Consider the following 15,468-nt stretch of genomic DNA (forward strand, 5'->3'; position numbering starts at 1 on the left):
TGGTTTTCATTTTTCTGTCAACCTGAGGATTTGGAGCATCTTTAGGACCTTTTCTTCTTTAATGTATGAGGCATACTCAGCACATAGACTTTGAAGTTGTGTTGGTGGGTCTCAGTGGATGTGCACCTTCAACTGTGTTAACTAATGCAAAATTATTCTTTAAAACAATTGTTTCCATTTACTTTCTAACTCACTTCTTATTTACTCTATAAGAACATTTTGACTGGGGTGTAAAAATATCTTCTGAGTTTATTTTTTACCATTCTTAGTAATACTTTCAAGGCTGGTTTTAAAAAATAATGTCATTTATGAACAGTCTACCATTGTCACAGCTTTCCCTTGGTCACCTGACCCTTTTCTACACGTTAGAATAAATTGAAACACTGCTTTGCTTCTATGTATGTCTCCCATCCTAAAAACTCGTACAATCTATGTGAACTTCTCTGGAGAAATTACCTTTTGAGGTTCCCCTTCGTAGAAAATTTGCTGTTTTCATCCCCCCTTCTCCCATTTTTCTCTTGAATTTATCGCAGTCATATATTATTTTCCTGACATTAATAAAAGTGCTATTAATCTTTTTGACACTCATGACCTCATGATGCTAAAACTAATGCTATTTTTTAGCCTCACTTTATTCAACTTATTACAACATTTGACCTAACTGATTACTTCCAATTTCTTAAAGCACTTATTTCCCTCATTCTGCCGACCACTTTCTCTCCCCCAATTTACTGAACATTTGTTGCTGAATCTTCCTCATCTTCCAAATATATACATTTGAAGAGACATAGGACTCATTCCTTGGATGATTTCTCTTGATGAGCTCACTTAAAACTATGACTTTAAATGCCATCTGTATTCAAATGGCAGGTGTATTTATTTTTCCATCTGACATCTCCATGTGAAAGTCTAGGAGTCAATAAAACAAAGCCAACAAGTCAAAATTTAAATCCTGGTCTTCTCCTCAACTCCTCAACTCATATTTTTCCTTTTCTCTGTTTTCTCCAACCCTCTCGATGGTAACTCCATCATTCTTATTGCCAAAGTTGAAAGCCATGGAGATATTCTAGACATCTCTCTTTATCAACTATTCCTCTGGCACCGATTATGTACAAAATCTAAACCTTCTACAATGCTAAAGTTATTGTCCCCACCGCAATACCTATCATATCAAAACCTAGCATAGCTGGATCAACACAACAGCATATAGCCTACTAATCAGTTTAATTAGCCTATTCTATCTAAATTGACCTAACGACAATAGCCTTAATTTCTCATTGCTATTTTTCTCCGACTCCCTATCAGCACCCTTGCTAGCACTCACAACATGACTTTTACCACTCATGTTAATAGCAAGCCAATTCCCCTAGCAAAAGAAACTTTAACTCGAAAAAAACTATATATCTCAATACTTATCACACTCCAACTATTCCTGATCATAACATTTACTGCTACAGAACTAATTCTCTTTTATATCTTATTTGAAGCTACACTAATTCCACCTCTTATTATCATTACCTGATGAGGAAATCAAACTGAAAGACTAAGCGCAGGACTTTACTTTCTATTCTATACACTAATAGGGTATCTACCTCTTCTAGTAGCACTATTCTTCATCCAAAACACCATAGGCTCCCTAAATTTCCTCATAATTCAATACTGAATCCAATCTCTATCAAATTCTTGATCTAATATCTTTTTATGATTAGCATGCATGATAGCATACATAGTAAAGATACCCCTATATGGGCTCCACCTATGACTACCAAAAGCACATGTAGAAGCCCCTATTGCTGGCTCCATAGTACTTGCCACTGTACTTCTAAGACTAGGGGGATATGGTATAATACGAATTGCAACCCTACTAAATCCCTTAACCAGCTTCTTGCATACCCATTTGTAATATTATCCCTATGAGGCATAATCATGACAAGCTCTATCTGCCTATGTCTAATGGACCTAAAATCCCTAATTGCATACTCCTCAGTTAGTCACATAGCCCTTGTCATTGTAGCAGTTCTCATTCAAACACCATGAAGCTACATAGGAGCAACAGCCCTAAAATCGCTCATGGCCTAACATCACCCATACTATTCTGCTTAGCCAATTCAAACTATGAACGGGTAATCTATGAAGTAAATTCTGTTGACTTTTCCTTCAAAACAAAGCCACACTCCAGCCCGTCTCCCTAATGCTACCACTATTATTTCAGTATAAGTGTTATCTAGCACCTGATACATGTCCCTGATTCCACCCTTGTACTTAGCAGTAAATGTTTTTCTACACCGTACGGAGGAGTACTATTAATGGTATGCTAGGTCTCATATCACTTATTTTGTAAAATTGCTATAATTTTTTCATGTATCTCAAAAAAATCCATTGTTATTACCATGTGTGCCTTAATTTGGTGCTGGCTATCTCCTTTTCTCATATCCTGCCTCCTTCCCATTGCTCACTTCTCTGCAGCCATTTGGCTTTTGTGGTTTTTTTGTTTGTTTGTTTAAGATTTTATTTATTTATTCATGATAGTCACACACAGAGAGAGAGAGAGAGAGAGAGGCAGAGACACAGGCAGAGGGAGAAGCAGGCTCCATGCACCGGGAGCCCACATGGGATTCGATTCCGGGTCTCCAGGATCGCGCCCTGGGCCAAAGGCAGGCACCAAACCGCTGCGCCACCCAGGGATCCCTTGTAGTGTTTTTTTAAGCACAGCAAGCATCTCTGTTTTTGAGATCTTAGATTTAATGTTTCTTTGTTCTAGAATCCCCCTCCTCAGATCTCTGCATCACTTCCAACCTTGCACCATTTATTTACTGTATTAGAAAACTCTTCTCTGACCTCCATTTCTTTTTTTTTTTTTTTTAAGATTTTATTTATTTACTCATGAGAGAGAGGGAGGGAGAGGCAGAGACACAGACAGAGGGAGAAGCAGGCTCCATGCAAGGAGCCCGATGTGGGATTCGATCCAGAGACTCCAGGATCATGCCCCAGGCCAAAGGCAGGTACTAAACCTCTGAGCCACCCAGGGATCCCTCTGACCTCCATTTCTAATACTGGAGTCTTCTACACCCCTCTCTCTCCAGGACTGTATTTATGTATCTTTATAGAATATATTATCACTTATCACATTTTGTATTTATTTGTTTACTGGTTATTAGCTATTTATACTGATAGAATTAAATGAAATGAATACAGGTGCTGTCTTTGCCACTATATCCCTAGCATCTTGAAGGAGACATAGTAAATATTTATGAATGAATGAATAATTTTGAATTCCCTAGCCACAACCTTCTCTGTACTTCCCTCTCCTAATATTCAAGTCATAAAAGCCGATTTTTCTTTTCAATATTACCTGTGCTGCCTGAAACACTTCTCTTACATGGCCAGCTTCCTCCTCATTTGCATTTTCATCCTACTCTGAATTTAATTGTTTTCCATTTCAACTGCATTCATGAACACTCAAGGTTCTATTTTATTTATTCAACTATATTCTTATATTCCTTTACCAATTTGACTAAAGAAAATACCACCGTTTATTTTTTCAGTCTTATTTCTGACATGAAAATAGTTTTCATTAAAATAACATTGGTATGTTCATTTTATTAAACTTTGATGTGGAAAGATTTGGAAATCAAATCAGTTTGTTGCTGGTAGTGATTTCCTCTAGTAACACTTGATAATCACTATCTTTTGTTCAAGGGTATCATTTTGTAAAATGCTATTTTCTATAGGAAAATTGTATTTGTTGCATAAATTGGGGCTAAGATACAGACTCTTTCAGGAGTAGGAGATATCAGTAATAATAAGTCAAAAAAATTTTTTAAAAAAGAGAGAGAGTCCAGTGTAAAAGAAAACAGGTGGAGAGACCACATGGATATAGAGTAATATGATAGGATTATCACCCTAGTTAAGTCACCTGGGGTTGAGAATAGATATCTAACTCTTGGATATCCCTTCATGCTTCAGACCAGAGACAGCTGACAGATTAAAACTTTGAGTCATTCAAATATCCAAATATGGAGCAACTTCACTTATTATTTTCCACATTGACATTTTGAACAGACCACTTCCTATTTAACTTCTCATCTCTTTCTAAGACTCAGAGACCTTTCAGATGATTTGGAGCCAAACAAAAAAAAAACAAAAACAAAAACAAAACAAAAACAAAATTTCCTGTTTTTCCTCTTTTTTCTTATTTTCTTTTTATTTTTTGTTTTCCTCTTGGTAAAATAAATGAATGAACAACCATTTGTTTTGTTTTGTTTTGTTTATTTATTTATTTAGACCAAGAGAAAGGAGCAGGAGAGAGAGAATCTTAAGCTGGGTGTATAGCCCAACGTGGAACTTGATTTCCGAATCCTGAGATCATTACTTGAGCTGAAATCAAGAGTTGGACTCAAACCTACTGAGCCTCTAGACACCCTAGGAATGAGCAACAATTTAAAGAGACCACAGAGTCTGCCTCATGATCCTGATTCCTAACTAGCCTTTGGGTAAATTTGTCTGTTTCAAAATATAGATTTAAGAGTCTTTATTAGGCATTTTGAAATTGAAACCAAAAACGATATCTGTAATCTAAGCTCTAGGAAACATTTTTTTCATTCATCCTTAGTGGTGTTGACTTTTATTTCTAATTATTTTTCCTCAAAACAACTTTTTTTCTTTTTCTTCTTAGATCTTAACTCTACCTCCTCCCTTAATCAAGTACTTTGCCTTTTTCATCCTTTGGAAAATTGAGTCAGTCTTATATGGAACCACTTAATTCTGCCTGTATCCATCCCAAATTATAGAAATGATTAGCTTAAATTTAATTATGTTATCCTAGCCCGTAACAAGATAGGATGTATCATATTCTGACCAATCTAGAAGAATAGCTATATCAATTTATAATGGTAAAACTAGTTCATCAAACATATTTCTCTGGATATTAAGTAAAAGCACTCAATACAAGAGTAAATAAAGTATATTTTCTAGTGGATATAATACAGTTCTTTGAGAACTATTTTGAGGCTCTAAAGCAAATACTTGATTCTAATTCTAACATATGTAGAATATTTGTTTTGAATTTAAAAATGAAAAGTTAAAAAAAAAGCTGTATTTGAATCTCAATCTCTCTCTTTCATTAATTCTTTCTCTAAGATTATAGTATTCTAAGAATACACAAGGTTTCCTACCATACGCAGGAATCTTCATCACTTCAAGTCTTCATCACTTTCTCCTATTGTCAAACCTCATGCACTTCTCCCAGCATATTTTATAGGGAATACATCTCCGTATTACTCAATATCAAATTTCAACTAACACAAGTAGGGAAAATAATTTAGCAAGACACAGGAGCAACATCAGTCGTGACATACTAGATCATGATATTACACTCCACCTTGAACTTAATTTTTATTGGAACTTAAAATATTGTCTTTGCTACTGGTAAGCATTCTAATCAGCTTTTCTTGATATAAACTACATTTTATATGGGTGAACGATTCATAGAGACTCTAGTATTTTAAGGACACTATAATCATGTGTAGTATGGTGGATAAATTAATTAATGTTAGGAATCATTGCTGTCTGTAAGAAATGCAAAGGTGTTGTTTTAATGATATTGTTTTGGGGGGGGAAGTAATCTGTTCAGATATGCCAGATATAATAAAAAGGAAGAGATTTTATTTACATTGATCAGGATGAGTTTGATTCAGATTCAGCTTTTTCTACACACTCCAAAAGCAATAGGTTGAAGCCCCAAGTCAATCGAACATCCAACATTAGTACTGCCAAAGGCTTAAAATTTAGCACAACATATCTTTTGAATTGAGTTGACTTTATTGATAGTTTTGACTATGATGTATGATTTTTCACAGATCTTTGAATATTAAGTTTTGGATACTTAAATACTAATACTTCAAACACTCCTTAGTCTTTACTCCACCACACAGCCAATCCTAATGAATAAAGTGAATATGAATAAATGCATTTTAGGTAGTTTTAGAATTTCTGTTGCATTATAAATAAACAGCTTAAGTGAATATCAAAATTAGAAGTCCTGCAACCCCCAAAGTAAGAGAAAAATGGTTTTCTAAACATTTAATAATGAATATGTGTCTAGAAATGTATCTTTTATAATAATAAGAGATACATTGTCCTTTACAAGTCAAGTGATTTAAACAATGTCCCCAGAAACGTAATCAGCAATACTAATTTAACATAGTTACCAAGTAACTTAAAGGTTAATAATATAAACTAGAAATAGTTGTTCTTAGTTCATGTTCACGAACTGGAAGAGTCAATATTGCTAAAATAACGATTATTCTCAATTTGATTATAGATTCAATGCAACCTCAATCAAAAGCCCAGCAAGCTATTTGTAAAATTGACAAAATGATCCTAAAATTTATATGGAAAATCAGAAGACCTCTTGTAGCCAACACAATACTGAAGAAGAACTTTGATCAGTCACAATACCCAATTTTAAGAGTTATTATAAAGCTATAGTAGTCAAGACAGTGGGATATTGATAAGAGTAGATATATAGGTCAACAGAATAGAACAGAGATCTTAGAAATAATTAACTCACCCAAATTATAGTCAACTAATCTTTGACCAGAGAGCAAAGTGAAGAGAGAAAGGATTGTCTTGTCCACAATTTTTACTGAAATACTGGAACTCCATATTCAAAAAATGAACATAGATATATCTTATCCAATTATTAGCTCAAAATGTAATATAGGAATCATATAAGGCATATCTATAAGACATCTTGAAGAAAACATAGAAGGGAAAATTAACATGACTTTGGATTTGGTGGTGAAATTTTTATAAAACACATTTGCATGATCCATGAAAAAAAAATGAATGTAATTAAAATTAAAAAGTTCTACTCAGTGAGAGGTATCAATATGAGAATGAAAAGATTGTGAGAGAAAATGATTTGCAAAACCATATATCTGCTAAAGAATATGCATCCAAAGTATACATAACTTTAAAACTCTTATACTCAACAATGAAAAAAATCAACAGTCTAGCTAAAAATGACAAAGTAGCTAAATGGATATCTTGCCAAAGAAGATATTACTTAGATGGCAAATAACCATAAGATGCACAACATCATTTGCTATTAGGAAATTGGAAATTAAAGCAACAATGAGATGCTACTACATACCTGTAGAAAGGCTAAAATTCAAAACACTAACAACATCAAATGCCAGCATAAATGAGGAGCTAAAGGAACTCTCCTTTATTGTCAATAAAAAGCAAAATGGTACAGCCATTTTGGAATTTTCTTTGCCAGTTGCTTATAAAGCTAAGTGTAGTTTTATTAAATGATCTACCTTTCAAACTCCTAGGTATTTACCCAGTTGAATTAAAAAGTTATTCTCTCTGGGAAACGAACTAGGAGTGGTAGAAGGGGAGGAGGGCGGGGGGGTGGGAGTGAATGGGTGACGGGCACTGGGGGTTATTCTGTATGTTAGTAAATTGAACACCAATAAAAAATAAATTAAAAAAAAATAAATAAATAAAAAAGTTATTCTCATACAAAAACCTGTGCATGAATGTTTGTAGCGGCTTTATTCATATTGCCAGAGGTGTAAATAACCAAGATGTCCTTTTCTAGGAGGCACAGATAAGCCAGGGAAGCAGTATAGAATGATCTATATAGTAACAGATTACAGTAAGAGACATTTTTAGTTTAATAGATAAACTGATGATTACATAGAAATGTACATAGATATGTGTAAGTACGTAAGTTAGTATATACACATATATCTTCTTGCTCTGTCAGCTGAGAGGATCTAGAAGCAATGATACTCTAGAGCAATGAACACACCTAGTGCCATGATACTGATTTCTAATACTGTTTTCAATAAAGGAAACCAAATTCCATGGGCAAATAACTTATTCTAGGACTTGGGAAAGAAACATACAAGATTAGCCAGGAGCATCTTATAGTAACAAAAAAGTAAGGAATACTAAAAAACAAAAGCAACAGAATGATGGGAGTATGTCAAATCAATATAACTGAAAGAGCTTCAGTGGCCAAGGCAGGGACAATTTGAACAAAAAAAGAAAAAAAAATTAAATTGCACTGGATTATGACCTAAACTATAAAATAAATATACATGTGTCCATACTGTGGCATAAACAAATACTTGAACAATAATAAATGAGGGAGAATAAACAAATATCTTTCCAGAATTTCAAGTAATTTTTTTTTTTTTTAGGTATTTCACCTTCAAAGAGGTAGAGCGTAACTCCCACTCCTTAATTGTGAGCTGGGTACAATGACTTGCTCCCAAAGACTACAGTATGCAGGCAAGAGGGAATAAAGAGTATCTCTATAGTGTAGAAACTTGAGAAACATTGTTTTAAATTCAGGTGATTAAGATTAACAGTTGTAAGGAATCATATTGATAATATGTGTCCTTGATATGATGTGATAAAAATGATAGTTTACCACTGTGGACCTTTTTCCTAAAAGAGTTTAACCATAAGAAAAGCATCAGATAAATCTTTGTTGACTGACATTCTACAGGATATTAGATCAGTATTTCTGAAAACTATCAAAAAACAAGGAAAGTCTGAGAATCTGTCATAGTCTAGAGAAGCCTAAGGAAGTGTGACGATTAAATATAATATGATAGCTTGGATGGGATTTTGAAATAGAAAAAGAACATTAGGCATAAAGTAAGGCTGAATAAAGTGTGGACTTGGTTAATAATAAGGTATCAGTAATTGTTCATTAATTGTGACAAGTATTGCATGTAAGATAATAAAAATAGGAGAAATTGGGTATGGCATGTATGAGAACTCTGTACTATCTTTGCCATCACTCTGTACATCTAAATCTACTCTATAAATATATTTGCTAATGATGTGTTTTTTAATTGGTGACTCTGCCATGTAAGTCCCCTTAACAATTCCAGTCTTTAGGATGGGAAAAGTCAGAGGAAAATACTCATGTAACTTGACTGCATTATAGAATTTATATGTGTTATCTACATAGTTTAAACTTGCCAAATTTTCCATTCAATATATATGCATTAAGTTAAAAAACATTTCATTAGATATGAAGAGAAAACGTTCAAGGTAGATTTTTTTTTTTTTTACATTCCTGAGAGGCTTGAACCACATAATTTTAAAATAAATTAAAATTGAAACAGAATTCACTTCTCCATTATTATCTATTTTATTTAATCAAGTACTTTAATTTTTCAGTTACTCTAAAAAGTAAATAAGTTCTGTAATTTAAAAGTTAGCCACTCATCTTTTCCCTTATCTTCCTCTTTTTTTGTTATTATCATATCTTCTAGGAGACATAGAGAATTTTTCTTTCTTACACTAAAATGGTCAATCCAGACCCTCACTTTAGTTTATATACAAAGGAGTCTATGAAGTGTCATTTGATTCTATTGTAAAGAACAATTGTGCTTACTAATTCCAAAGGTGCAGGAGTGATTATGGATTAGGTAAGGTAATATGTGCCATGTTGGTAAGATTTAGATCATAGCAGCCTCCAGAATAATGGAAAAAGAGTTTGATTTAATAGATTCAATGAGAAAAAAATCTGTCTGCAACTTACTGTAATGAGAATATTTCAAAGGAGCCCTTGAGACCTGTCATTCCAAATTTCCTCTCCATTCTTGTACTCTGGGTCCCCAACATGGTTCTTTGAAGCTTATGAATAATGGGCAAAATTGATCATCCCCCAAAAAAGACCAAAAGGCCCATCTAAGAAAGATAACTGAGCTGTGAGAATATTTGAACAAGGGTAATAAAGGAAAAGGAAAAGAAATTCAGAGAGCAGGAGCCCTTCTTGGAATAGAAATGGATGTTATCCAAATGTATGTGAAAGTCAGTCAGAGATACTTGAAGATTTTTGAAGTTTTGGGGAAAGTGGACTTTAATTATTAAGCTAGGAAATTGTTACCCTTCATGAGAGAGAATGCTATGGAAAGGTAAAGTCCTTTGGAGATTTTTCTTTGGACTCACACTTCACAAGGATTTTCCAGAGTTGTTATTCTACTCTTTATTGGCCCAATTCCTCAAAAAAACTCATGTTTATTTGCAAACTTTGGAGTGATAGGTCTCAAAAGGTTGAAGGAAAATGGGAGTCAAGGCACAATCAAATTTTGCCTCCCTCTCCATATATCCTTATGGGGCATATTTAGAAGGAGCATCCATTTTTCTAAACTGCAGTTTTGAGTTTAGGTGGTAAAGTTCAGTGAGCTCAAGAGACTTAAAAATTCAAGTTTCTGGTTATTTGTTTTTTTTAAGATTTTATTTATTCATGAGAGGCACACAGAGAGAAGCAGAAACAAAGACAGAGGGAGAAGCAGACTCCCCGCAGGGCTCCTGGTGTGGGACTTGATTCTGGGATTACAGGATCACACCCTGAGCCAAAAGCAGATGCTCAACCACTGAGCCACACAGGTGCCCTTGGTTACTTTTATACTAATATATATGATGGGAAGCTAGCCAATGAAATATATCGGGGGTGAAATTTGTGTTAGATCCATAATGCTTGAGCCTTTATGAGTGTTTTATTAAGTATCAAAACAAAGTAAGTAAAACTTCAAGGCTTTAAGCAATAGTGACTTATTCATTATCATAATTCTGTGGGTGGTTCTTCTGCTCCATATTTTTTCTTTGCTGAAGTCATTCAAGCAACTATATTCAAACGTGAGCTCAATTGGGATGTAATTTCCAAGATGGCCTCTTATTCTTCAAGGTCTCTTTCTCTTTTTGTGCCACCTCTCATTATTTAGTACTCTTGTTTAACCTTCTTTACAGAATGGTAGCTGGTTTCTAAGAGAAGTTCTAAGATGACAAGCACCAATGAGCACATAGGTTTCAAACCTCTGCTTTCATTGCCATGCTAATTTTCCATTGATCAAAACAAGCTATGTGCCAAACCCAGAGTTAATGTAGGAGAAGATTACATAAGCACCTGAATACTGGAAGGCATGGTTTATAGGGAGCTTCCAATTTAATAGCCTTTCATAATTAGAATTTCAAAATAAACATCAAATTCCAACAAATTGAATTTAAATTATTATGCCTTGGGTGATAGAGAGGGTACATGGGAAATAGAGGTCAGCCAATGTTCCAGATTTTTTTTTAAACAAAGTATATTGGTTTCTAGTAATTATCTTCTGAGGCCCAATTACCACTTTAATATACCAAATCAATAACTTCAGTTGAATTTTGTTCCCTGATGTATTAACAACTGAATTTTGCAGAACTAATTGGTTTTCTCTGTATATTCTCTGCTAACATGGTTATTTCCAGACACCAAACTTCTCTCTCCACCCACTAGCCTTGCTCAAAACAATAAACCTACATGTACATACACATATACACACACCTGAAATTAAAATTGAAAAACATAAAAGGCCACCTAAAATTGATTATTTGATAGACCTGCTTCCTGAATTTTATTTTCCTCATTTCATTATCATCTTTAAAATCATGGCACTTAAAAATAGTTGAATGGCTTTCATATATCAACACTCAACTAGGTACTGGGGAGTTACAAAAGAAAATATGAAGCACCGTATTCAATTTGCATAATAGTTTTTGATTCAGATATTTCTTCCTATGTGTTATGATTTTGTTGAAACTTAAACCATATTGAGAAATTTTCAGGAGAGATATTATATTCATATTGTGGATGATGAAATTGAGACTCAGAAAAAGGAAGTGAATATCCACAGTTTTACAACTAGAAGGAGATTGAGGTCAGATTAGAATTCTGATTATTTGAGTAAAATTCAAATGCTTCTCTATGATAAAATAAATATGAGATGCAGGATTTTAGACATCCGGGTTTAAATTTTAACAGCAACACTTGTGAAAATGCAGGTTACAAGGTCTCTTAAACATTAGTGATACTTTATACTATTAGTATGGCTACATTAATATTACTCTACCACAGCACCTGATGTCTTACGTAATAACTACTGTCCTTAAAGCCTTGTAGGATAGTTAAGGAGTGAGGTATGATCACCTAAACCAATGGCATTAGCTATTCAAAAATATTAAAAAGAAGAATGAATAAAACAAAAAATATGGTTGAATATTAAATTGTACAGCAATAAAAGAAGCAATATATAAGTTCATTGAAGAGGAAGAAGAGTGAGGGCTGATGTAGCCAGAGAGGACTTCATGGAAAAGGTGACACTTGAACTTGACTTGAAATCTATTTTACTCATTTGTAACTTGTGTCCTTTGCTTCTGACCTCAGCAGAGTTCATATCCATTCCCTGGCTGCTCACAGACATGACATCTCTTGTCAATCACATCACAACCAAGAAGGTTTGACCCTTTTGCCACATTGATTAGGCATCACGTTGATCTGTCGTGCATTATGTCAGCTTACCTTCCTCCCCTTTCTATTGTGTAAATGCCTATACTCTGCCCTTCCGGGGTCTAAGTAACCATATCCCGCATATCTTGCCTGGAATCCATGTACTGAAAAGCACCAGGTTCTTTATAATAAGCACTTACATTGAAGAAAATGTGCTCTCTAAAAATATAAATGCTACTACTCTAAGTACCTGAGGTGAAAGAACAATCATGAAATTTAATAAAGAAGAAATGAAATGTTCAGTTGGAGACCAAAATTGCTTTACAGCACTACAATAAAATAAAACACAAGTCAGTTGCCCTAAGCACCAGACTATTATTCACACACAGCAAAACAGGAAGTAGCCCTCAGGGTTGCTTGACCAGAAATATATGAGTGATGAGAGTTTTATTTCTTCCCTTTAACCTCTGAGGAACAATGGGGGAAGGGTACAAAGACTCACATTCAAACAAAAAGTAAAAATATTTTCCATCCTGTTCTACCATCTTTCTCATATTTTATTCTGATAAACTGCTACTAGATTGAATAGAATATGTACCTCTTTATTCTCTTGGTAATGCTGCTAGTCGGGTAGAAATTTGCATTTTTCTTCAGAAATGACACAAATTGTTTCCCATTAGTATTAGGATAGGGCAATAATTCTGGACCCCTGAAAAAACTGTTATGTATCCAGCTTAAATCTTTTACCTCAAAATCCTACTTGGTACCTTATTGCAGGGCCTGACTCATCGTAGAACTTAAGATCTTTTGTTGAAAAAACAAGATATTTATGTAGAGAGAGAGTGACAATCTGAGTAGCAGATGAAGAGGTATTGTGGATGTTTTTTCTTGAAACTGTTCAGGGAAGCACACTAATTTTACTCAGATAATGTGTTCATTTGGGGTGACTTAAAAAGAGAGTTGATGGATACTCATTCCTGTCCTCCTGTCTGCTCTTTGTCTACCTCTTTAAAAATAATATACTGATTCTTTATCTTGGACCAGTTCTTTGACTGTTTCTGTTTTGCTAGATGGACAGAGGAGTAAAAAATAAATGAATTGTAATTGACTCATGTTGGCTTTTGTGTTTATTAATACCTAAAACCTTGTGTGCTCTCAAGTGAATCACATGTATTTGACTATCATCATTCTATTGCTACATGCATGAGAGGTCAAACTTGAGCAGAATTTTACAGGCATAAGCATTTTAATCTTCTTTTGCAGTAGTTTTTTTTTATTGTTCTCTTCTTTAATTTTTCTCAGCCTCTAATCAAATCTCACATTCTGTTAAGATAGAATCGCATTTCCATATTGTGCATTCTCTCTGCCCAAGCCCTTATCCTAGTATTTTACAAATAATCTATAGAAAATGACCAAAAATTTAAGCCAAAGGTAGCAAATATCCCTCTGTCTTTATGAAATATGTATATATGAACCATGTACAGACCCTCAGAAACTGGCCTGTTGTCACATAGGGGCCATTTTCAGAGAGAGGTGAAAATGGAAGTGAGGAGACCACAGTCTTCATTGCTTTCCATTCGACAACCTTTGAATTCCTTTATTAGGTATGTATCAGATTTTCATTAAACAAAAACTGAAAGTTATTTTTTTCTATAATTTTATAAATTGATGGGTAAGATAACCCAAGAGGGTTGTTACCATAAAGACATTCATTTTAATAGTAATACAAGTCTTTTGTAGGTGTTAACATCATTCTCCAACTCAACCATTTGTGATTGACAGAATGAAATTTGAAGGGAGCACATGATGTGAAGTCAATCAGGAGAATAGGTTGAGGCAAAATCAACAGCCTCAAACCAACAGCATCTTTAAGAAAGGCCTAATCATACAGTGAATCATATTACTGCACACCCAGGGAAGAGGCACCACCTGAAATATTCAACCTGAACCTGATACCTGAGGCAGAGAGGAAATCTCTCCACACTTCTTTTTCCAGCTCAATTCCTGCCCTTAGAGAAATATGAAACTTTGCAAATAGTGAGATTCATCTGTTCTCAAGCACAGCATTATTCTCTGCCCTTAAGTTTAGTTTAGTTCCCTTCCTGATAGTCTGATTTTCATGTAATTTCAAACCTTTTTCTTTCTTTACAGTATCCAATTCATGCCTTCCTGATATGAAGCAGCCAGATACGTGTGGACTTCTGTGCTTCTTCAATTCTCTCCAGAGTTGAAAAGTTTCTTTTACTGCCCTGTGAAAGTCAGTTAGTGCCCCTGAAAGTTTCTATAAACATTTCTATTTTTCTTGGTCCTTCAGACTTGATAACTGCCTCAATTATTGTTACAAAAGCAACTAACTTAATTTACTCAAAGTGGAGAGCAATCTCTATTTATGAATTGTTGAAAAAGATCTCACCTGTTCTTTTTCCCATTTAAGCAGGGAGGGCAAATAAATTGCAAGTATGTCACTCTTGGCAGCATGTCCTTAGTATTTACTTGGTACTAGAAAATTCACTACAGAGGCAAATGTTAGCTCTTTCTCTGAGTGATGGAGGAAAAAAGAAAAGAAGGAAGAATATTGATAGTAGGATGGGGAGTGATGATAAAGATATAAAATAATAATAATTTGAAAGAATAAATGAGAGGAAATGGGAGAGAAAAGAGAATTGCTGTAAGGGAGTTCAAGGGCTGATTTAAAAAACAAAAAAAGCTTTGCAAGGTAAAGATATAACATTTATTTATGACTTTATATCTGTTAAACACAAAGCCAGACACTGTATTTGAACATAGAATATTTTTTCCCCTCATTTGGCAAGTGTAATTCATCAAACAAAAGGAAAAAAGCAAACACAACATGAGAAAGTAAAGAGTCCTAAAAATTGGAAAGGCTGTGAACCAATAAAAAGATGACAGAATAAGAATGTATCAGAGCCAGTATTCTAGGTTTTTTTTTTTTTTTATCAGATGCTAAGACAGATTTTCCAAAAAATGAGGAGGAAATGAAAAGTTGCTCATAGAAAGTGTTGGGGAGAAGAAAATTTCTCCTGATACTATTCAGAAGCTCTTCTGACTGGATCAATAATTGACACAGGACAGATTAACAAGGGACAAAATGAAGTTAAATATGTGTATGTACATGGAATCCCTATATTAAAAATTGAGACACAAAT

General features: G+C 34.2%; 1 long non-coding RNA gene across 2 annotated transcripts in view; it reads left to right on the forward strand.

Annotated features, from left to right (window-relative positions):
• LOC144324641 (uncharacterized) overlaps nucleotides 1–14,700 on the forward strand; it is a 74,290-nt gene extending 59,590 nt beyond the window's left edge. For both annotated transcript variants that reach the window (XR_013390074.1, XR_013390075.1), the window contains one exon: nucleotides 14,453–14,700. This is a non-coding gene — a long non-coding RNA (uncharacterized LOC144324641). The remainder of the gene's footprint in view (nucleotides 1–14,452) is intronic.
• The last annotated feature ends 768 nt before the right edge of the window (nucleotides 14,701–15,468 follow it).

This window comes from Canis aureus, chromosome 12 (genome assembly GCF_053574225.1).
Source record: "Canis aureus isolate CA01 chromosome 12, VMU_Caureus_v.1.0, whole genome shotgun sequence".
Lineage (NCBI taxonomy): Eukaryota > Metazoa > Chordata > Mammalia > Carnivora > Canidae > Canis > Canis aureus.